At 40.3% G+C, this 23,830-nt stretch overlaps 1 long non-coding RNA gene across 11 annotated transcripts in view; it reads right to left on the bottom strand.

Moving 5' to 3' along the window:
- LOC109454989 (glutamine synthetase) overlaps positions 1 to 14,635 on the bottom strand; it is a 96,503-nt gene extending 81,868 nt beyond the window's left edge. For 4 of the 11 annotated variants that reach the window (XR_012493335.1, XR_012493334.1, XR_012493338.1 and 1 more), the window contains exons 1-4: positions 14,459 to 14,635; positions 13,764 to 13,859; positions 12,718 to 12,788; positions 5,805 to 5,935 (exon numbers count right to left, since the gene is read on the bottom strand). This is a non-coding gene — a long non-coding RNA (glutamine synthetase). The other 7 variants (XR_012493337.1, XR_012493339.1, XR_012493332.1 and 4 more) reach the window with 7 other exon arrangements.
- Positions 14,636 to 23,830: the final 9,195 nt, after the last annotated feature.

The raw sequence follows: 23,830 nt of genomic DNA, 5'->3' as shown, positions 1-23,830 counted from the left end.
ATATGCAAATTGCTATTATATGGGTGGTAGCTGACAGTTGTACTCTGGGTGCATCCAGAATGAGAAAAGTGTGAGTGAGCAAACATAGGAACAGTTAGGATTTAAAACAGATGTGCAGGCAAAGTCCTGGCAAGATCCATGAGATGCTGGGAAGTTAGGAGTTGAGATTATGGTATCTGTGTAGGTTTTTAAAAGGTATAATTTATATCGATTTCAAAAGATGGGAGAGAGACAAGGCAAAATATTATCACTTCATATATATTCAGATGACCAGGGTTGACCCTTTATCTACATCTACCAAGGAACTACAAACAAAGATATATTTGCAAAATTTGGATTCACGTGACTAGGGGCCCTAGCCTATTGCCTGGTGAATGTAGACACTTTGCATGTGCTTGGAGGATGGAAAATACAGAAGGAGAGATCTTTTCTGCCGCTATAAATGTTGGAGGACAGAACAAATTGCATGGAGTTTTTAAAAATTCTCAGACTGTCTTGGCCATGATGGAGGTCCATTGTCATTGGTCCACCAAGTGGAGATTAAGCCTGGAATGTTCGACCTGAAAGGAAGCTAGTCTAGTGCTTCCTTAAGTGTGTTTGAGAAACGATTGGAGTGGGGATATTATGAGTCTTCCACTAAAAAAAAAAGAAAAGAAAAAGCAAAAAAGAAAGAAAGAAAGAAAGGGAAAAAGGAATTTTTTGGTTATGCAAATTCATATAATACTATGTTAAGAAGTTAAACAGACTCATTTATTGCAGGGATATCCAAAGGCTTGATTCTTCTAGAAGGGCATAGCAACAAGCAAATGTAATGATGTAGCTCATCAGATCATTTCTCTGTGAAATATACTTTGAGACAAAAAGAATGTTTTAGATCAACTCCCTCCTGTCTTTTAACAATAGCATCCTGAAGTTCAGAGAGGTAGCGAGTTACCTGATTTCATATATAGACAGTAACAGGTTGAGGCGTGCAAACAAGTCTCCCAACTTTTGGGAGAGTGCCCTTTTCAAGACCCCACTCTGTTATTGCTATACACCCATGTTAGCCAAATAGTTACCATGTCCAGTGTACATCTGGGACAAAACCAATGTGTACAGTTGGTATACATCCAGTGGAGCAATGCTGACAACCAAAGCCAAAGGGATCAATTGCTAAGCTCACGATGCCATGAAAATATAATGTGCTATTGACCAATGCGAACTGATCTTGTAAACATTATACTTGTAGACAATCTCAGGTCAACATTTTAACATGTCCTGTATTATATTGCAACACAAATTTGTGTGTGAAGATTTCGATTTTCTGTAGACACTTCCTTTATGAATACTATTCCAGGATTCTAATATGTGATTTATAGTATATACACATTTACCTCAAGCATGGGCTAGAGGGTAGAAAAAGATAATGCATGAATTGAATTGCTTGATAATACCACCAATTAGGTTGTTTCTGATAGAGAGATTCTTAATGATATACATATGTATATATCTGTGCCACTTACCCCTAAGGAGTAGAAAGTATTAATCTATGATTCTGAGTAGCAGCCAGAGATCATTATTTAAGCATAAATTCCCCTACTATAATCTGCATTTTTGACCATTTTATACAAAATGGAATTAATTTAATTTTGGACAAAAGACAAAAAGTAGTTAAAAAGACCTGGAACCAAATAATTGCCTTTAAAAAAATTATTTAAGAGTTTTTTACAGTGTTTGTTTTGTAGTTTTTCAAAGCCTGTTCTGTTTGTGCCTGCTGGAAGAAGCTGACTCCTGCTGTCTGTGGCTTGGGTTGCAGAGGCAGCATATTCTGCTGGGATATTTTAGCGGTTTTTATGCTGAGATGAATAGGCTATTTGAAGTGGAGAGAGTGCTGGTAGTTCCTGTTGGAAGAAAAGGATCAGAAATCCATTTATGCCAAACCGTGAACACAGTTCGACAATGTACTGAAGGCAATTTTTATTTGCTAATTACTGTCTTTGTTCAGAAGATTTGCCAATGCTAACTGATTGAAAAGATCCCAGAACAAACTAGTGCAAGAATATAGCTCCCTCATTAGCCTAAACTGCATTGAATTATTCCTGCCTTTTGTGACATTGTGGTTTTCTTTTTCAACAACGAGTGAATGTGCTTTTTAATTTGTGTGTTTAAATGGAAGGGGGATAGGAAAGGATCATTATCTCCCATCTTCCTAACCTTGACTTTCCTGTTTGAGAGCTTTGCGTTTATGGCTGCTTTGTGAAAGGGAAAGAGTCAGCAACTAAGCCAAATGGCTGGAGAATCTCCTAAACGCTGGAGAAATGAATCAGCACATTAAAATATCTCTCCACTGAAAGCAAGTACACACAGTGCCTAGATTAGCAAATATTCTTTGGGGACATTTTGAATGTCTATTGTCATAAACATTGACATATTTGGCCCTTGCAAGCAAGCAACTGCCTTGGTCCTTCAGATGTCAATGCTGAGAGAGAGAGAAGGACAGAGAAAGAAGGAGTTAAGAATTACTATAATACTTTGGTCATTCAAGACTTCCATGCAAGGTTGTAGGTAAAATAAAGTCTTTACTGGATGGCCTGGAAATATTGGAAGGTGAAGATATTAAGTGAAAAGGTAGAAGATGAGGTAGAAGAAAAGGTAGAGGATGGTAATTAAACAGTATCAGTGGTCCAAATATTTATTACCCAAATATTCACAGATTGAATAAAGAAGCAAAAGTCAACACAACATGAAAAATACATACTGAGAAATTGACCACTTAATAAAGTTCGTCCCCAACTAAGCATCCCTCTTTATTTGACACAAAGGCATATCTTTGCCTATTGTGTCAGTGTTTTTGCTAATATTTGAAGATGAGGATCTTAAATGAAAAAGCTATTAAATTCAGCTAATTTTAATTGGTACCTACTTTATGGTAGTCATTGGCTGGAGAAAATAACTCACATCCTTTTCATTAAAGAGTTCTTAATCTAGGGAAGGAAGGAGCCTGGTAAGAAACTGTGTCATTGAACGTGGATGTTGTAAAATCTAATAATGCAATGCAAATAATTTTTAAACCAAAACTACAAAGCTCGTTAACATGAAGGAGTTTACAAAGCTGATGATGCAGGAGAATGGCTGAAACCATTGGCAAAGCCAAAATAAGGATTTGGTAGCGTTAACATTGGAAGAAGAGAAAATGAACAAGGATGCTCTGGAATACGCAGGGTGTCTGCAAATACACTGTCCAGGATGAAAGTCATTCAGAGAGCATGTCTTGTGTCTGCTTCTCACCTGACAGCAGCAACCCCATCCTTGTCTCCAAATGAAAAATAACAGAAGAAAATACGCCTCTCTGGCATAAGAATTATTTTGAGCTGGTTGTTTTTGAGAAAAAGCAGACCCAAGTGAAGCTCTAAAAACAGAATTTACTCTTTTATAAGAAGAATTTACATTTATAAGGGAAATCTCTATTTTTAAGGGCGTTTCCCTCTGTGTATCAGGAAGAGAAACTCCTATCAATGGAGAAGGCAGGCTTACCCTTGTTCACTGTCCCTTTCCTGGTGACCTCCCACAATTGGCCTCTCCATACCTCGACATCTTTCTTTTCTCTTTAGCTGGAGATGGTATTTAAGGTGGTGGCTTGGGCCATTTCAGGAAGTTTCACCGTTTTCCTGGGTCTCTCCCATGTATACAGGAGGAATACATGTTATTAAAGTTCTGTTTGTTTGTTAGTCTGTCTGTCTTTTGTGATAGTGGAGTCTCAGCCAAGAACCTAGAATGGTAGAGGGGAAATGATTTTTTTTCTCCCTTACAAGGTCAGAATATGGGGTGTGAAAAAAGATTTGAACATCAAGGGCTTCGGAGAGATCTTTGGAGAAAACTAGTGCAACCCTTAAATGTTTTTGTAAAGATGAACTTCTTTATGTCTGTGCCTGAAGGTCAACTGTGAATAGAGGGCCATACAAAACTATCATACAGTTTTTCCAGAACAATTATGCCAAAAGAAAAATCAACACGTGCTATTGTTCATTTCAAGAATTAATATATGGCAATTATATCCTGAATTTTTAATATATGAGAGTGTATAAAATTACTTTCCTACTTTTTAAAACAAATTGGTTTTCTTTTCAGAATGAAATCCTCGTCTAATCTTTTCTTCAATGCTTACTATGACATTTGTTTCCTATTTCAGGTGGATTTGTCTTAAACAGCCTTTTTTGGATACAAATTATCCTTGGATAATGAAGACTTCTAGTATTTATGAAACACTGCGATAAACATGTACAGAGAGATAACCAAGCACAGACAGAAATGGGAAAATAGTTGAAACTGAGGATTCTACTTTTGAAATACACCCTATACATGCACGTTTCCTATTGATATTTTACTGCAATACTTGTTTGAGTTACATGCTCTCAGGATTCAACCTGTAGGAATATGATAATGATGACGACGAATAAATGGCAATGATGATGATTGGTTTCTGAACTGGAGATGTGAACACCTAGCTCATGTTGGCTGGGCAGAATGCTGGAAGCCCAGATTTGCTTCCTCCCCCTGACCTCTGATTTACCCCTTGGTGGACAGCCTAAGGTGGACAGCCCCATTATTCACTTTAGTCACCTCCATGTTCACCAGATCTTTCAGGGTCTTGAGGAATGCAGGCTCCTAAGCCACTCCTCTTTGTGGGAGAATTGACAAACCAGGAAAAGAGTGGAGTGTGATAAAGTTAATTCATATATCGGGACCCATAAAACGAGAGCCACCCCAGTGGCCCGGCCCGCATCACAAACCTAAACCTGACGCAGCCTGCACCTACAGGACACACTTGTCCAGGAAACCTAACCACCAGTCACAGTCCTCCCACCCAGCTTTAGCTGGCTCACCTCACCCTAGAAAGCAGGGCCTGCTAGCCTTACAAGAAAAACCCCGACCTCCTAGCCCATCCCGCCCTGTTTCCGCCTTGCCTCCTCTAATATTCTATAAAACTCCCTCCTGCCCAAAATCCCTCGGGAAGAGCGCTCCGCGTGTGACGCACTGGACTGACTGCCCAGTCCACGGGTTGTTTTCCCTTGAATAAAGGACATCAAACTCGTTACTACATTGTTGTAGTTCTGTCATTTGACAAGTGTTTGCTGATAATTCCAGAAAACCTTCTCGGGGCAAGCATTTGTATTCATTCCAGCTCCTTTCCTCCATCTTTTAGAAGCCTTGGCTCTGGGTGCTAGAAACCTGAGATGGGAAAGGGGATTATCTGAGGCTGTTACTGTGGTGATGTTGCTGACTTGGCCCATCACTGAGAGGACCGGGCTCTAGTCCTCACTATGGAGATGCATGAATATTGTGGTCTTGGACTCCAATGACCAGGAGCAGAGCAGATACTCCTTTACACAGGTCCTAGTGGAGCTACTTCGAGCTTAGAGTTAGGAAAACTGACCCAGTGATGTCACACTGCTCTTCTGTAAGATTTTAGACCCCCATCTTATTCCTATTTTACTTTCCAGCTGCTAAGTCTCTAGATGTTTTACTCCAATTGCTATGATGCTGTTGAAGATTGGTGGTTTTAAGGCATATTCATTCTGTAGCCCAAAGATTTCCAGCTTCCACTGGGGCCAATCACAGCAGAGAGTCGCGTTGCCAAAAGACTGAACTGACATCTAAAAATGTATGGGAAATGTATGTAACTTTACAGAAGTCTCTTAGACCAAAGGGGATATGATTCATAGCACACAGATTTCTAAACATCACCCAAATCACCCACCTCTAGTGTCACTCGTCACGGGGTGACAGTACTCCAGTATCCTGCCCCAAACCCCCCTAACTCTTACCTGAAGCTCCCTGGCTCATCTCTGCCTCAGTCTTTTCCTTTCAGAATTGCTTCTTCCGAAGAGCAGCTTCCTGTTTTCTCCAACGTAAAGCCGCCTAGCTTTTCCTTCCTCCCAGTTCTGTCTCGCTGCTCCTGGAAGGGGAGAACAGGACCAGCTGTGAGGGCTCATTGACCTTCACAGTGCCTTGATATTTAGGTACTCTGAATATTTTGTCCTTTAGGGAAATTCTGACACTACCTTGAGCAAAACTGCTTCTAAAATTATTTTTCACACAATACTGAATACCCTCCTGAAATTTCTCTCCAAAGCAGGCTTGGCAAGTATTTTCTGTAAAGGACCAGATAGTATGCTTTACATTGCAGGTTACAAGGTCTCTGTCGCACCTACTCAACTCTGCCACTGTAGCAGGGAAGCAGCCATTGGTGATATGTAAACAAAGGGTGACTGTTTCAATAAAACTTTATTTGCAGAAACAGTCCAGTGAAGCCTGCTCTAAAACTGCTTCTCAACTGTGGCTGTGCATCAGTACCACCTGGGAGGCTTTTAAATCTCCTGGTGCCCAGGCCACATCCCAGACCAATTAAATTAGGATCTCTGGGGGGTGTGACCCTCACATCATGACTTTAAAATTCCTCAGGTGAGTCCAATGTGCAGCCAAGGTTGAAACTGCCTGCTTTAAAACCTCTCAGGATCAAGCCAGCTGGAAACTGATGGGTCATGTATCCCAGCCTGAAGCATCACGACTCGTCCGGTCCTGAGCAGCTGCAGGTGTACATATTGCCCTCCCCCACACCTTGGTTTGGCCAGTGGGGTCTCCTGAGAGCAGCCCCTTCACTTTACCCCAGGGTTCTCTGAATATGTGTGTGGTCATTTTCCATGAGTGCTTTGACATGGAAAGTTGGAAAGCCACAACTTAGAAAATAAGCAGCTACCAATGCAAACGCTATGTGAAAGTTACTGAAATTCCTTGAACAAGGATTTTTTTTTTTGATAAAGCTAAATTTAACTATTCACTCTCTTCTAAACTGAGAAATATCAATGCCTTCAACTGACACTTTTTTTTGGTCCTGCATGCTGCATTTCAAACTGTGATTTTAACAGGATTGTCTCTCTCTAGTGAGATTAAAAGGAACTTTGTATTTTCTGCAAGTAAATCAGAAATTCATTTCTGAGTCCACGGCTGTGCTTCCTTTCAAATCTTCCAGAGCACCGTCTGAGCTTGCCAGTGGAGGACTGTATTAGACTAATACTTCCCTATTTTAATAGAACTCAGTTTCAAGCACATGAAAATACCGTTTTAAGTCATTCTCAAGTCCAGCTGTCCATGACCATTTTACTTGAAGTACACTTTCTAGAGACTCTCCATGGGTAGGACCCCATCGTACCTGATTTACTGCACCCCTGCTGTCCTTTAAGGAAGCCTTGCAGCTGGCCATCCTCCAAGAGATAAATCAGCTGTTTTTCCCTACCTTGGCAAGCCTTGGAGTGAGTACTTTCAAGTGTCTTTGAAACATCGACCTAACAAGAAAGCACTTCACTCAGATTTCAGAGCTAGCCAAACTACTTTGTCCAGTATTGAGCTAGGAGTATGAGGATCAAGGAGACTGTGAACTCTGTGCACGTCCCTTTCTCCCCCCTCTTGGTTCATGTAGGCTCGTGGACCCTGGGCTGTGTCCCTGAAAAGCCAGCTCATTGCCTCATGTATGTCTCACAACTAACTCACGTCATACACCCTCCCTAGGCCCACTGGTTTAATTCCAAAATGGTTATATGAGTTTACTGACGCAAGCCCAAGGGCATTTAAGGATCCTGGGAGAAAAGAGAGCAAGTACAAGGTCTTTTTGGCATCTCAAAAGGCTTTTTGGAGAATTTCTCATGAGGGCAATGACTCAAGGTGGTGCTCTTCAAATTTTCAGTACTTTCCATGGCAGCTCTAGAAGGAACAACAGTGACCCATCTGGAGAGTATAAAAAATGTGGGAGGGGATCTGTCATGCAGGGTCTCGGGTCCCACTCCCCGCATAAGAACGCAGGACATGGTGAGGCCAAAAAGGAACACCCATGGAGCCATAGATGGGGGAGTCATACCACTATATTCTCGCTGGCTTCTGGGTTGGAGACACAGGAAGCAAACATCCGCCAGTACCCCAACAAGGGGTCTTCCTGCTCCCCAGTCTCACTGGTGGCCACAGGAAGTAGGATCCACACGATCCGCAATCTGCCGCCCGCCCCTCTGCCTGCCAACCAACCAACCAATCAACGTAGCCACGGCAGTTATATCAGTGGCTAATTGGCTAACTGGTTACAGCGGATGGCCAACCAGTCACAGCCAGTGGCCTTCCACTACCCGAGCCTGCACCTTTCCACATGAGGCCGAGAGTCTGGAAACTGCTCTCTGGGACTCTGTCCCCACAGGATCTGATGGAGATTGGGGAAGGAAATAAAGTCTCCCCACTTGCTAGTGATCCTCCATCCCCAATACCCTTGGCACTACTATTGAGTTCTTCAGATGCCCAGCCTGAGTGACCTTGTGCAGGCCTAGAATCAGCTGGGCATTTTGCAGTGGCTAGCTCTGACATGAGTGAAGAATTGAATAGTAATGGGAGTAGGATAAAAGTATGCTGCAGATGGTTTAACAGGTTCCATTAGTACCTTTACTCAGACTTTTCTAGAAGACCCACTTTCTGTTCTTTGCTTAGTCAAGGCTCACCTTTACCTACTAACTTTTGTCTTCACCATAAAGTATTCCACAGCTGCCCCAGGCCTCAGTAATTGGCCCTTTAGACTTTCAAATTTACTCCTGAGATGAAAATAGCTACTCAGAGAAGAAGTGAAGACTCTGGCTTGTGTATCCTCATTTTCCTCCTGGGGTAAACCCTGAGACACCTTCACGAAAACCCCAAGGCTAAGAAAAAAAAACACCTGACAATCATTAGTTTCTACCATTTTTCTGGCATGTAACATAAGATACCTTGTGTTGTGTTTTATCTATTGGTTTTATATATTACAGAAGTTATATATATTCATTACAAAAATTTGGAAGATACATACAAAAAGAAAAAAATGAAAATCACTGTAATCCCCAGACTCAGACGAACACTAGTAACATTTCTGATGTTCTCATTTCGAGCATTAATCTATGAATTTGTATGGGTACCTAGGCTCATATTGTACATACTGACTTAAAACGAGCCTTTTTAACCCTAACAATATAATATGAATAATTTTCATGTCATTATTTTTATCCAAGATCATTTTTCATCTTTAACAGTTTTATTGAGATATAATTGATATACAATAAACCACATATATTTAAAGAGTACATTTTAGTGGGTTTTCTTATGTATGTATATACCCATGAAACCATCATATATGAACATATACATCACCCCCAAAAGTTTCCTTGTACTTCTTTGTAATCCCACTTTTCCCCTTTTCTGTACTTGCTGCTTTCCTCCAGGCAACCACTGGTCTGTTTTCTGTCACTATAGATTAGTTGCTTTTTCTAGATTTTTCTATAAATAAACCCATACACTATGTACTCTGCCTAGGTTCTCTCACTCAGCATACCTATTTTTGAGGTTCATGATGTTGCATGTATCAATAGTTCAATCCTTGTTATTGCTGAATAGTATTCCATTGTATGTTTATTTATAAAACCACAATTTTTTTTATTCATTCACATGCTAATGGACACTTGGATTGTTTCTGGTTTGGGGCCATAACAAACAAATCTGCTGTGAGCATTCATATACAAGTCTTTGTATGGTCATATGCTTTCTACCTCCTTGGATCCAAGGTAATTTTAATGGCTGCATAATATCCCATTGTATGATGTACCACAGTTCATTTAATCCCGGTTTTTGACTCTTGATTTGAGTTCCCTGAAAGCAGGTCTGAGGTGAGGATTTGGGTGCAGGTAATTTATATGAGAGGTGATCCCAGGAGGCAGAACAGAAGGGGAAGGGAGAGACTCAGGGGAAAGAGCAAAGCCAAAAAGGTGTGTTAGCTGTTGATCATTGTGGGCAAATGGAGCTCAATCCCATTAGGTCCTTCTCAGGAATCATGCAGAATAGTCCCTGAAATGGTGTCACTGGAGGAAGGAGTTGTGGCATTCATTTTCCATCTCTTTCTCCCATTGGTGGGGACATTAACTATCCCTCAGTTCTCTGCTTATCTTACACAGGCAGAATGGCCTGCTGTGGCTTTCAAGAAAGTCCTGAAGCAGAAAAGCCTCAAGCCACCAAGGTGAACATGGGGTGGGAGTCTGGTACCATGCATGGAACTGTCCACCACAGGTACGCTAAGAGAAAGGGGGCTGAAGGGGTTGGATGGATCATACACGTGTCTGCTTCAGTGGTTTCCTGTCTTGTTGTTATACAGCATCAAACATCTTTGATGTATACCCTTGATCATTTCCTTGAGGTAAGTTCATGGATATGGAATCGCTAGGTCAAAGGGGATGCACATTTGAAGGTCACCACATTCCCTGGAAAGGCCTCAATTTACCTTCTCACAGGTTGTGTATGAGGGCATCTATTTCTTTGCTCTTTGCCAATACTGAGCATTTTCATTAAATAAACAAACAAGCAGACACTTGTCAGAGTAGTTTATCATTTTGTGTCTAACTTAATTACAAGTCCTATAAATCAAGAGACCACACCTTATTCATTAGACACTGTGTTCAGAAATGAGCACACTTAAAGCACAAAGATTTGTCCATGGTGATGGGACTTTGGGCCTCCCCAAATTAGCCTGTGGACAGACTGTGTGACACTCTAGCTCCTGAGTCAGTTTTCCCAGTCAACCCCTTCCAATATGACTGCCAGACTTGCCGGGTGACTGCCACTTCGCTGTTCACCAATACTGGGTCCTGGGAAGCGTCTTCCTCAATCTTTGCCATGCTGGTTTGATGCTAGGTCCACGTTTGCCCCTGAACCTGACCTCTTTCTTCCATGTCTCTGGCATAACTCCTTGTTTCTTACTGACAGCTCATCTTGATTGGAGACTATCATGTGGTCAGGACATATGGGACTTTTTAACCCTTGGTAATCCCAGAACTCAGGCCAGTGGCTATGGCTACAGACTTTATCATGTCTGGTGTGGCTCAGAGACTGCCCCAAGACCCTAAATCTTAATTAATGAAGACACGTGGGAAGAGATTTTTTTAGCAGAGAGAGAGAAAGTTGCTGGCATTTCATTTTGGGCACGGAGCATGATTGCATATTCCAGGTCATGACCTACTTGTGTTTCAGAGCTTCCGAGCTCTTCTGTCCGGGCCTTCACCTGTTGGGCTGGCACTGCCTGTGACTGTGACACTTGGCTCTCCCCTTCCCTGACAGCTGTGCTCCAGCTGGCAGGGTCAGCTAGCCTCATCACCCAGCTGTCTACACTGACATTTGATCACTCAAAGCTCTTCATTTGCTTCCATGTGGACATTTTGCCCTCTGTCAGCTCGCCACCCAGCAGTTGTTTACAAATCTGTGAGCAGCCATTCCCCTGACACACATGCTCAGCTTCCCAGGGCTGACCTCAATCATCTATGCTTCAACACCCCCCGATGGCTATATTTCAGGGCTTCATTTGACCTGCTATTTGGCTTTAGGGAAAGGATGTGAAGTGGTGAGTGCAAACAATTCATGGACAGAGAATGGAAACAAGGCCAAATCTGGAAGCCTCTGAAGTATTGTTTGAGAGAACTGACAGTCCTAACATCAGAGACTGATCCCACAGGGATCCCAACCATTTCCTTTTCCAAATAATCTCTACTTACTGAACAGCAATTTTATATTTTCAATTTTTTGGGTACCATCCTACAGACTGTGATGACAGGTCGACAGACTATGGACCATGATATGTGATATCAAGGGAAACTGAAATTGTCCACAGGGGTATGTATGTCCAGCAAATATGGTACTACCATGAGGAAAGAATATGAAAGAAGGGACACAGAGAAAGAGAAAGAAAATTGTCTTCCCTCAAAAACTGTTGTCACCAATAAGAGAGGCCAGAGAAAAGAAACTATACAGAAATCTCTATCGGTTCATTAAATTAGTAATGACCAATTCCTCACACTCCAAATACATAGAATTCTTGAATAAATTATAACAAAAATGCTTCTAAAATAATAGAGGAGTTCAAAAATATGAATGTGAAATCTACAGATACCAGAAAGAAGAATCTCCAAATCAATTAAAAAAACAGCACAAATAATATTAAGTAGAAAGAAGAAACCCACATGACCAATACAGACATAAACACCACTAGCAGTCAGGGAAATTCACATAGAAACAATAATAAGAGTGTTTATAACCAGCAGATTAATCGACATTTTAATCTTTGACAATATGAACTAGTGGCAGGCAAGGATTTAGAGAAGAAAATGGAAACTCTCATTGACTGATCATGGGAGCAGATTCTTTTATTCTTTGTCTTGCTAAGAATGTATTATAATACTGATCATATTCCACATCCAGTCCTAAATACAGCATATGTTTTTCCCAGTATAATACTTAAAAAACTGTGATAAGTTTTTACATTTATCCCTTATATGTCTCTTAAGAAACTTTTCCTAAACTATATTTATTTTCACAATGAAAAGCTTTTGATCTCACTTAATCCATATTCTTCAAATGGACTCTTTCCATATTCTTTTTGTTTTAACATTATTATTATTTTTATTATTATTGTTACTATTTTTAAATAACCAAGGTTTTTAGTCCAATACTTTTATAAAATATAAAACCATATGTTTGGATATCATGGGCATATCAAATTATGATGAACATTTCTAAACACTTACTCATTATGGACCAGTAAATCACAGTTCATAGACCAGACTCTAAATTCAGGGACGAAGGACTAGTTGCAAGTATCTCTTAAAATTAAGCAAAATGAAAAATATATATGCTTACCTTATACTTCAACAACTGATTTCTAGAAATCTGTTCTAAATATATGTTGATTCAAGGTAGAAGGAAACAACCTGAAAATATATATTAATAAGGGAAAGGATGATTATAGAATGGCCATATGGTGGAGGATTATACAGCTGTTGAAAAAAATAAACAATATTTATATTGGACTCACGTTTTTCAAACATGTGCATATGTTTGAAAAGCACAGAACACAAGTATAGAAATACATGTATTTATGTGTAGTATGTGCGTGCCTGACATACACACCCCAAATAGTTAATGGTGTTTACTTCTGGTGATAGGATTGATGGGAAACTTGGATCTCACATATTTTATTTTATAACAAGTAAATATTTCTGTTTAGAATCTTTCTCAGTCTGTCATGTGGAGCCCTGCTGATGCAACTGTTGCAATTTCCATTTCCTGAGTATGTCATCAATGACAGGCAGTAGCATGTGAGGAAAACCCAACCAAGTGTCTGCTCAAGGCTGGAGTTGAAACTCCAGGGTTCTTGGAGCACAGAAGTATCTGGACACATGTCCACATCCAGAAAGAAGCAACCCCCATCTGTGAGAGCCTCCCCAGAATCCAGCATAAGACATTCTTTCTGGCCCTGACTAGGTTTCCTGCTTGGTGCCAGGGGCTGTGGAGACGAGACCCAGAGTGTCAGATGTGTTTGCACAGGATGGGTGGTCTTCACAGGGCGCTTATCAGCTGCCTGGAGAATCCAGACAAAACACAAATGAAGTTATATCAGTATATAATGTATCAGTATATATCAGTATATAATATATACTGTATATCTATAATCTGATAATATCTAATATATTATACATCTATAATGTCAAGTAGGGGTTCTCTCGGCACTAAATGAATATTTTAACTTTTGGAATTCTATTAAAATTATATATCATGTTATAAAATTAAAACATAAAAACATTTTTTCTCAATTAATGAAAGAATTGAACAAAGTAGTTGTGATAATTGCTTCCATCAGACCAGGAATGGAAGGGAATTTCCTTTACCCAACAAGGTATACATACCTGTTATTAACTTTTTAGCACATATCGTCCTTCCTCAGAAACTTTGGAATCATTCTATCAGGACTGAAAGAATGAGTCAATTTTCTATTGGAGGTTCTAGATAAGTGAAAGAAATAAGAGGTCTAAGAGTTTTTTAAAAGGAGATAAAACAGTCCTTATTTGTAAACAATATGATTATCTCCATAGAGAATTTAAGAGAATCTAAAACAAACTTTTAGACTGATAAGAAAGTTTGGCAATGTGCTGGATACAACTGAACACACCAGCATTTTTTGCATTCTTATACAGAGTACAACCAATTAGAAAATGTTTTCAACAAAGTTCTCCTTTATCATAGCCACAAAAACTGTAAAATACCTAAGAATAAATTTACACGAAATGTAGAAAACCTTTTATGGAGAAAATGACAAAACAGCATTGAAGGATATAAAAAAAAGATCTGATTATATGCAGAGATATAGCAGGTTCATGGAAGGAAAGAGAAGATGGGAAGATGACACTTGTCCCCAAATTAATTTATAAATGCAATGGAATTAAAATGAAAGTTCCAACAGGGTTTTCCATGGAATTTGATAAGCTAACCTTAACATTTCTACAGGACAGAAAAGAGACCACAATAATAAGGAGTCTCCAGAGAAACAGAACCTATGGGATACAAAAAAAGATTTGTCATGAGGAACTGGGAATTGGCTCACACAATTATGGAGGCTGAGAAGTCCCAGGATCTTCTGTCTGCAAGCCAGAGACCCTGGAAAGCTGGTGGTGTAGTTCCAGTCCTGAGAACCAGGGGAGCTGATGGCGTAAATCCCAGTGCACAGGCAGGAGAAGATGCTTCTCCCAGTTAGGAAACATGCAGGCAGGAAGGGAGTAAACCTTTGCTTCCTCTGCTCTTTGTCCTACTTAGGCCCTCAGTAGATCAGGTGATACCCACTCACAATGGGGAAGGCATTAATTCACTACTGAGTTCATCAATTCAAATGCTAATCTCATCCAGAAACGCCCTCACAGACACACCTGGAAATAATGTTTATCTGGCCATCTTGTGGCCCAGTCAAGTTGACACACAAAATTAACCATCACGATAGCTACGACACAGTCAGCGAGCTTGCTCTACCAGATATCAAGACTGATTAAAAAGATGTAGTAATGTAGACAGCACACTATTTGAGTTGGACAAAACAGACCCGGTATATATAGAGACTTGACGCAGGACAGAGAAGACCCTATAAATCAGTGTGGAAAGTATGAACTAATCAACAAACGAGTATGAGAAAATTAGTTGTCCTTCTGGAAAGAAAATTAAGTCACTATCTTATACCTTACAAAAATAAATTCCAGACAGACCAAATAACTAAATGTCAAAAGAAACCATGAAAACTTCTGGAAGAAAATAAAGGAAAATCCTTTATAATTTTGAATCTTTGGAGGATTCCATAGACAAGCACAAAAAAACAAACCCCTTAATTAAGGGAAAGGTAGACAAATGTAACTACACTAAAATTATAAACCTAAATACAACTAAAAAAACCTTGAACAAAATTTAAAAGACAAGTCATAGACAGGAAGAATATATTTGCAATGCATACAATCAACAAATGTTAGTATCTAAAATATGTAAACAAATTTTACAGTTCAGCAAGAAAAAGACAAATACCCACAAATGGGCAAAATATATCCAGAAGCAAATTCACAGAAGAGGAAACTCGAATGTCAAATAAATGAAAAGTTGCTTTATTTCTCTAGTGATCAGGAAAATGCCAACAGACGGGCAAAATGAAGAAAAAGGAACTTTCATCCATTGCTGGTATACATGTTCCTCAGTAAATCATGATGGAATGGAATTTCTCACTCAACCTTTGTGACTTTGTAACCTAGAGAAATTCTCTGACCTGTGCACAAGGAATAACACACCAGACTGCTCTCTGCAGCATTGCTGTGATGGTGAAAAATGGAAGACAGGTAAGTAGATTTCAGCAGAAGACAGGTAAGTAGATTGTACTGTATTTGGTGATGGAATATTATGGAGCAATTCAAAAGAGGGAACTACAGTAACAAGGGGAAAGTCATCAAAACAATGATTGAAAAGGCAAGCTGCTGAATGACACCTCATATGATGCCCTTTTCAAAACTATGGTCTTATTATGGATACATGCACATATTACAATAGTATGAAATATGTGGACAATTGATACCAGATATGGGTAATATCTACAGAAAGAGGAAACGGCTAAATCAGGAGTAGATAATGTCAGAATGTTTACACCTGAGTTTTGAGCATGGTGATATCTGTTATATCACTCTCTATATTAATATATGTGTGAAGTATTTTATAATAAAAATGGGAAAGTTGTTGCTTGTACTTTATATAAAGTTTCTGGTGGAAATATTTCCCCGAGAATATTTTCCATACCTTTGCTTCAAAACAAGAACTATTCGATCGATGACTTCTTATTTGATGACATGCACAACTGCTATTTTCTCAATCTTACATACAGTAAAAATAAAAACATCTGTAGAAAACTTTACTATTCTTATTTACCATAATATAAATTCTAAGCTGAAAACTGTGGATTGGCCTTGCAAACGGTTTCAATAGGTATGCCTTCCCCTTCCCAGCCCCCAGCTCTAAACAAACTGTGACTTCTAAATCAGTCCTGGATAGAAATTCTGGGGCCATCAGTGCACGCAGCTTTCTGACCACCAAGGGAACACGGTGATTAGGAAGCTCTGGGGTTGTCCTTCTCCATTGGTGGCCAGGATTATAACTGGAGAACAATGACCTCAACAGTGTATGGAACAAAGCTATTTCTTCTGTTCCGTGTATGTTGTGAGCATAAAACATCTTGGACGTGGTTAATGCGTAGCTTCCATCTGGCATTTTTCATATTATATAAAATTGTTATGTCAGCAACAGATGGTAGAGCTAAGTGTTAGGAGATTTTACTTATGCCCAATTATCAGGTTTGCAAATCTGAACATTAAACAGTTCACAGGTCTGTGGAAATGCATGAGGTGCTAGATTTTCTCCTGTTGAGCTGCCTTGCAAAGTATGTTTCTTGTCTGTCTTTCCTCCTTCCTAACAAACCTTGATTTTGTTCTGATATCATCTCGCTCCTAGACAACTCCATCCCCATTAGTCTGGCAAGCCCTTGGTACATGTTCTCGGTAAACTGAAGGACTTACAATGCTCGTGTGAGTGAAATGTATCTCCTCTCTCTCTTTTGCTCGATGTGACCAGAGAAAATGTTAGATGTGATTTCTTCCAGCAGTCATTTAGTGACCGTGAGGAAACTCAATTTTAGGATGAAGCTGGTGCTGAAGGCAGTGGAAGGGGAGTCAGAGAGAGCCTGAGTCTTTCACATTCTCGAGCTGTCGATTACCTTTCAAGTGCCCTGACCTCCGGGCATGATGTTTTGTCAGATGAAATATTCCCTTATTTTTCAAGTCTGTGTGAGCTGGGGTTTGTTTTACTTAGAGCCCAAAGCATCCTGACAGGAGATAGAGAAAGTTTAATATTCATTAATTTAGAAGTCTCTTATATGAAATTCATAAAAGACAATGAAAAGGAACCACAGACATGGGTCAAGGGCATTTGACTTCCTGCTTCCTCACTGGAGGTTACTCCAGTCATTATTACTCATTGACAAGGCAGGATGTCTGAAATCCAGCTTAGGAGGCACATTGATTTATAGGTCTTATGTTTGTTTAGCAGTTCACAATTTTTAAAATACTTGCATATATATGATTGTCTCATCAACCATGCGAGGTGAGCTGTGTAGGCATTTTTTTTAAAGTTCAGGGGAGTTCAAGGACATTATCAAGGGTGAACAAATTACCAACAGATCTCCTTAATTTAGGACCACAGAATTTTCTGCTGAGTCCTAATGACTCTTCAAATATTGCATATGAAGACGTGTTTGTGGAAGAAATACCATATTAATACTTAAATATGTGGTGATAAATGTTTTAGAAATTGGAATGGTCAGAATGGGATAGATTATACTGCAACAATAAATGCCCCCAAATCTCAGTAGCTTACAACAACAAAAGATTAGTTCTCATTATCGGGAACAGTTAGGTTGGCAACACCTCTGCTCCATGTCCTCATTCCAGGCCCCAGGCTGACGGAGCTAACTCTATTGGAATCACGGCTTGTCATCATGGCAGAGGGAAACATGCATAGAAAGCCACATGCTGGCTCAAAAACCTCTGCCTGGAAGTCACATGAGTTGGATCCACTGTCATTTCTTTGGCCAAAGCAAGTTATACGGCCAAGCCTGACATGAATGGTGTACAGAAGGATGACCCTTCTCTAGAGAGTGTTGTGACTATGAACACAGAAGACCTCCAGTATTTCAAGTTAATTTCTGTTCTAATTCTCTGTTCCTGTACCCAATAACACTTAGCCTTGAGAATGAACAGTTCACAGGGCTGTGATGTCACTCATGCCTGGATATAACCCATGATTCATGTAGGAAAATGTTTCTCAAAGCATTCTCAGGAACACTAGTTGTGTGAATGAAACATACCTAACGAATAGCTTGCATGGTCTTATGGTTTGGGAAAATGCTATATACCAAACTCTCCCTTGTAACTTGACAAGCTGCAAGGCACTGCCTGTGACTTACAAGGCAGTAGACAGTAGCATGTTCAAGTCTCTGAGAAGTCCTGCAAAATGCTGGACTTTGTTAAGTCCAAAACTTCCCAAAACTATTGCATCATGGAGCTTTTAATTTTTTTCATAACTTTGTTTTGCATACCACCAATTGGCATCCCACAGCACTACTATTCCCCAACTATACTTTGGGCTAGGGTGCTGCAGTGAAACTGGACTTGGGGTCAGGTCTCTAGGATTTTAGCTCCACCTCTTTCACCAAATAGCAGTGTGAACTTGGCACATCATTCATAATTCTGTTTTAATTTCCACGTTTGTTAAATGTAAATAATATTAGCCTCTGAGCCCCTAATGAGATTAATATGAAGACAACTTGAATGATACGGTGTTTTACATATGCAAGGAAGGAGCCTTGGACAAACATTTCGAGAACTGTCTTTATCAGAGTCCTGACTCTTCTCTTGGCAATGACATGATCCCGTCTTCAGGCCTGTGTGAGAGAATAAGGATAAACCACCTATGTGCTTATCTGAGCTGCAGCTCATCTTTACAGCTGGGCTATAAGCATCGACTCCTCCTTCCCTGATGGTTCACAGATATGAACCACATATGAGATGAAATATGGGAAAGGGCTTTGTAAACTGCGAAGTGCCATACAGATTCATTAATTAATGATATGTCCCCCCTTATTATAGTTCTTTTCAAGATTTTGTTAAACAGTAAGTTGCCTTTCAAACGCTATATTTATTTTTGACTTCAATAAGGAATTCTTTTTGGACATTTTGAGAATACACATGCACGCACACACACACGTTTTCATTTATTCCTTCATTCATTGTCACAGCAAACACATATATATATACTGAAGGTGTCAAAAACTGCATACACATTTTAAAGAAAAAAAGTATATTAAAGTTTTTTTGTGTGTTTTTTTTTAATTAATTTATTTATTTTTTTAATTAGTTTCAGGTGCACAAGACAAAGCAAAACTTAGACGTTTATCATTTATATCCATCAGTATATTAAAGTTTTAAATGCTGATAACTAATTTAAATTTATTTTAAAACTATGGGCTAAACAAAATATATGTGAAAGCTGAATGTAGCCCATGGGTCTCAAGTTTACAATCTCAAATGCATGAGTTGGGAAAGACGGTTTTCATACAGGGATGGGCACAGATGCTGGGGGGTCCACTCTGTAAAATGGATGCAGCACAGAATTGGGAGGAGGGGGAGTGTTATGGACTACACTGTGTCACCCACAATTTCATAAATTGAAGCCTTAATCCCCAGCGTGATTGTATTTGGAGATGGGGTTTTTAGGAGGTAATTAAAATTAATGAAGTCATGAGGGGGGTGTCCTAATCCAATAGGGTTGGTGGCCTTAAAGGAAGAGGAAGATCTCTCTCCATGCGCATGAACCAAAGAAAGGCCATGTGAGGATAGAGAAGGGGGGGTCCACAAGCCAGGAAGAACTCTCGCACCAAACCTGACCATGCTGGCACCCTGACCCAGGACTTCCAGCGCCCAGAGCTGAGAGAAAATCCGTTTCTGTTGTTTAAGCCAGCCAGTCTATGGTATTTTGTTATGATGGCCGCAGCAGAGTAACACAGGGGGTTTAGTCAAATTTCCAGGCCCCCATGAGGGATGAGCTGCTGAGCTCAAGACAAGCACGCTACCTGTGGCACGTACACCTCTTCAGCATTCTGGAGCTGTCGTGGCAGGAAATGAAAAGGAGAGAAAAAAGGCTTAGGAGGAGTCTTCTATTTGGAGGCTGGGATCCCTGATGAAGTGACATAAGGCCAGTCAAGATGAGCAGCATATACCTCCTGGATTCAAGAAGACACAGGACATTAAGGTTCTTTCGTCCCTAACACATCTGCTGCTAAAGGTGTATTCTGGAACTGGTATAAACTTTAAGAACATTGGCAGCCTGCTTTTTTTGGTTAATAGCCTTTAATAGCCCAATTTCCAGCCACGTCCTTCTTAGGGTTTTAGGCAAGCAAAGGAGATTTTGTAAGTGTTCTGTGTTAAAGCCAGAGAAAATCAATAGCAGTTCTGTAATTGCTAATGGGGAGGCTTTGTGCTTTTGCCTTTCTCCTCCTATTTGCATCTCCCCAAGTAGGTATAAAGGACAGCCTGCGAACGCTCATGCCTGCTCTGAAAGGGAACATGATTCTTTTTGTGAGTAGTGTCACCTGATTCTTAAGCTACTTGGGGGGCATAATACACTATCTGATCAATTTGTGCATTTGAGACTAAGTCCTTTATAAGAGTGGTGAAAAAGTTGCTTTCAGATGAGTTCCACTGAGAATATCGTTAGTATTTGATAATGAAAATTAGTCCATGCAAAATAAAGATACCTTTCAGAATGCTTCCAATGCATCTTCACGTTGTATGACTGGACTTTTCATACTTAAATGAATTTACCCCAACCTACATTTCCAAGGTCTTCTCCTTCTTCTCTTCTCCCTTCAGTTTTGGCTACGTCATGTGGCTTTTCCAAGTATACCTGCAAATACTACCAAATGTGTTCTTAGATTTGTGGAGGCAGCGTGGCATTGTAGTTAAAAGCATGAACTCTAGATCTAGGCCTGTGGATTCAAAGCCTAGCTGACAACCACTTGTTACTTTGGGCAAGTTACTTAATAACTTTGTGCCTTAATTTCTTTATCTGCAAGGTGGGGATGACATTAATGATACTTACCTCATAGGGATGTCGTGAGGATAAAATGAGTTAATAATTGTAAAACTTTTGGGGGCCGGCCTGGTGGCTCAGGCGGTTAGAGCTCCGTGCTCCTAACTCCGAAGGCTGCCGGTTCGATTCCCACATGGGCCAGTGGGCTCTCAACCACAAGGTTGCCAGTTCAAATCCTTGCCAGTTCAAATCCTCGAGTCCCGCAAGGGATGGTGGGCTCTACCCCCTGCAACTAAGATTGAACACGGCACCTTGAGCTGAGCTGCCTCCCGGATGGCTCAGTTGTTGGTTGGAGCGCGGGCTCTCAACCACAAGGTTGCCAGTTCAATTCCTCGACTCCCGCAAGGGATGGTGGGCAGCGCCCCCTGCAACTAAAATTGAACACAGCACCTTGAGCTGAGCTGCCGCTGAGCTCCCGGATGGCTCAGTTGGTTGGAGCCTGTCCTCTCAACCACAAGGTTGCCGGTTCGACTCCTGCAAGGGATGGTGGGCTGTGCCCCCTGCAACTAGCAATGGCAACTGGACCTGGAGCTGAGCTGCGCCCTCCACAACTAAGACTGAAAGAACAACAACTTGAAGCTGAACAGAACCCTCCACAACTAAGACTGAAAGGACAACAATTTGACCATTGTTCCCCAATAAAGTCCTGTAAAAAAAAAAAAAAATGCAATCACAGTATATGTGCTTTGGTATCTGTCTTCTTTCACTCAGCATGTTTTTGATGTTCATCCATGTTGTACTATGTATCAGTAGCTAGTTCTTTTTTATTGCTGAACAGTATTCAATTGTATGGATAGACCACAATTTGTTTATCAATGACCTATTGGTAGACATTAGGACTTTGTCTACGTTTTAACAGCTGTTTCCTAGTGCCTTGAACAGTGCCTGGCACATAGTAAGTACTCAACAAATAATTTTAAACAAAGGAATGAAAGAACATCCTTCTGGTATGCTTCAACTTTTCCCTGAAGCTCAAGTTATTGCAGCAATGAATACTATGCAACCATTACAAACTATGTTTTCAAAGAACACTTGATCATATGTAAGAATGCAGACTGACGACGATAAGATGTTAGGCAGAAAAGGCAAAGTTCCAGAGTATGTACAGGCCTAGTGTGCATGGAGAAGTATTCTGATATAAAAAAAAAATCCATAGATTTAACCTCTTTGACTTTCCTTTTAATACTTTCCATATTTTCCAAATTTTTGACAATGAAAATAAAGCATTTTAAAAAAATGTGATTAAGAATTATTGTATTATTTTTAAGAATGATCTGCTTAGATACTACTTCCTCCATGAAGTCTTTGCCAGCTCCCCCAGGCAGGACCAATTACTCCTGTAAAGGCAACACAGTATGTATCAGTCAACTCTTGTCAAAGGAATGCTGCATAACAAATCACCATGAACCTCAATGACTTACAAGTACAAGCTTTTATTTTATACTCTTGAGTCAGCAGGTTGACTGGGTGGGGGGTATGGTGCTCTGCTTCAGGCTGGGGGTTGACTGGGCTGTTCTCATTCTTGGCCTGTAAACTTCTCCTGACATGGCCTTCTCCTGGAAGAGATGAGTACAATCACATTATGCCTCTCAAAGCCGAGGCTCAGAACTGTCCCATCGTCCTTTACACCCAAGTTCCATGGTGAAAATAAGCCACACACCAAGTTCATGTCAACGGGGCAGAGAATGATCCCTTCCATGGAGATTGGTGGGGGTGGGAGACTAAATACTTGCTGAACAATAATTTAATCTACCATATTAGAGGAGACAAAACACTGGTTTTGAGGTCTTTCAAACGTGGCTTTGGAAGCTGGCTTGACCAGTTAAGAGCCATGCATGGGCTTTGGGGCAATTTACTTAAGCCCAGTTTCTCCTTTTGCTAACTGGAGATAATAAAATGCTTGGAAGAGGAGTTATGGCTTGTCAATAGGACAGGTGTGTAGTGACACAGAAGTGTACCAGCCAGAGCTCCTTCTAGAGAACCTGCTGCAGGAAGATAAGTGTTTCACAGCACTGGCTGCTGCCCTCTGGGTCCCCCACTGCGTGTGTACTGAGGTGACACTTCCCCTAGGCCACAGGCAGCCAACAATGAAGCACAGTAGAGAAACTCATTCAGGCCCATTGCTGGGGGACAAGACACTTCTTTAAGAGGAGACAGGATGGAAGACTTCCCATTGATCGGGCCAAAACATTCTTAGTCTGAAACTGCAGCCATCACCATTATCTGTTTCCAAAACATTTTCATCACCCCAGAGACTAATCATGAAGCAGTATTTTCCCATTTACCCCTCCCCCAGTCCCTGGTAATCTCTCTTCTACTTTCTGTCTTAGACAGCTGTTTTATTACCTAGCTCCCAGCTTAGCTGGACTCAAAGACTGAAATTTTGTTCTAATTGTCTTTGTAATTTAGATAGTGTACGAATCTTGACTATAATGGAATGAGAAATATAAATAGGGATTGGGTCCCAGATCTTTTTTAACTTGAATGTAATTTTGATTGAAATCACCACTTCTGAATATTTTTGTGTCACAGTAAAATTTGTAAATAAAAAAAAGAGAGGTTCCATGCACTTTAAGTTATAATTCTTTTATCTTTCCCCCTTGGGTCCCCTTTCTGCATTGTCTCTAGACTTCAGCATATGATTATTTAAGCAGAATGCCAGAAGTAGGTCAACAGATGATTCTGTGACAATGGAGCAAAAGAAGAATACAGACTCTCCTTTCCCAACATTAGTCAGCATGGACAAGTTAACACC

Source organism: Rhinolophus sinicus, chromosome X (assembly GCF_036562045.2).
Source record: "Rhinolophus sinicus isolate RSC01 chromosome X, ASM3656204v1, whole genome shotgun sequence".
In the NCBI taxonomy this organism is placed as follows: Eukaryota; Metazoa; Chordata; class Mammalia; order Chiroptera; family Rhinolophidae; genus Rhinolophus; species Rhinolophus sinicus.
The sequence above is the reverse complement of the archived record's forward strand: the minus strand, read 5'-3'. Positions and strand labels throughout refer to the sequence as shown.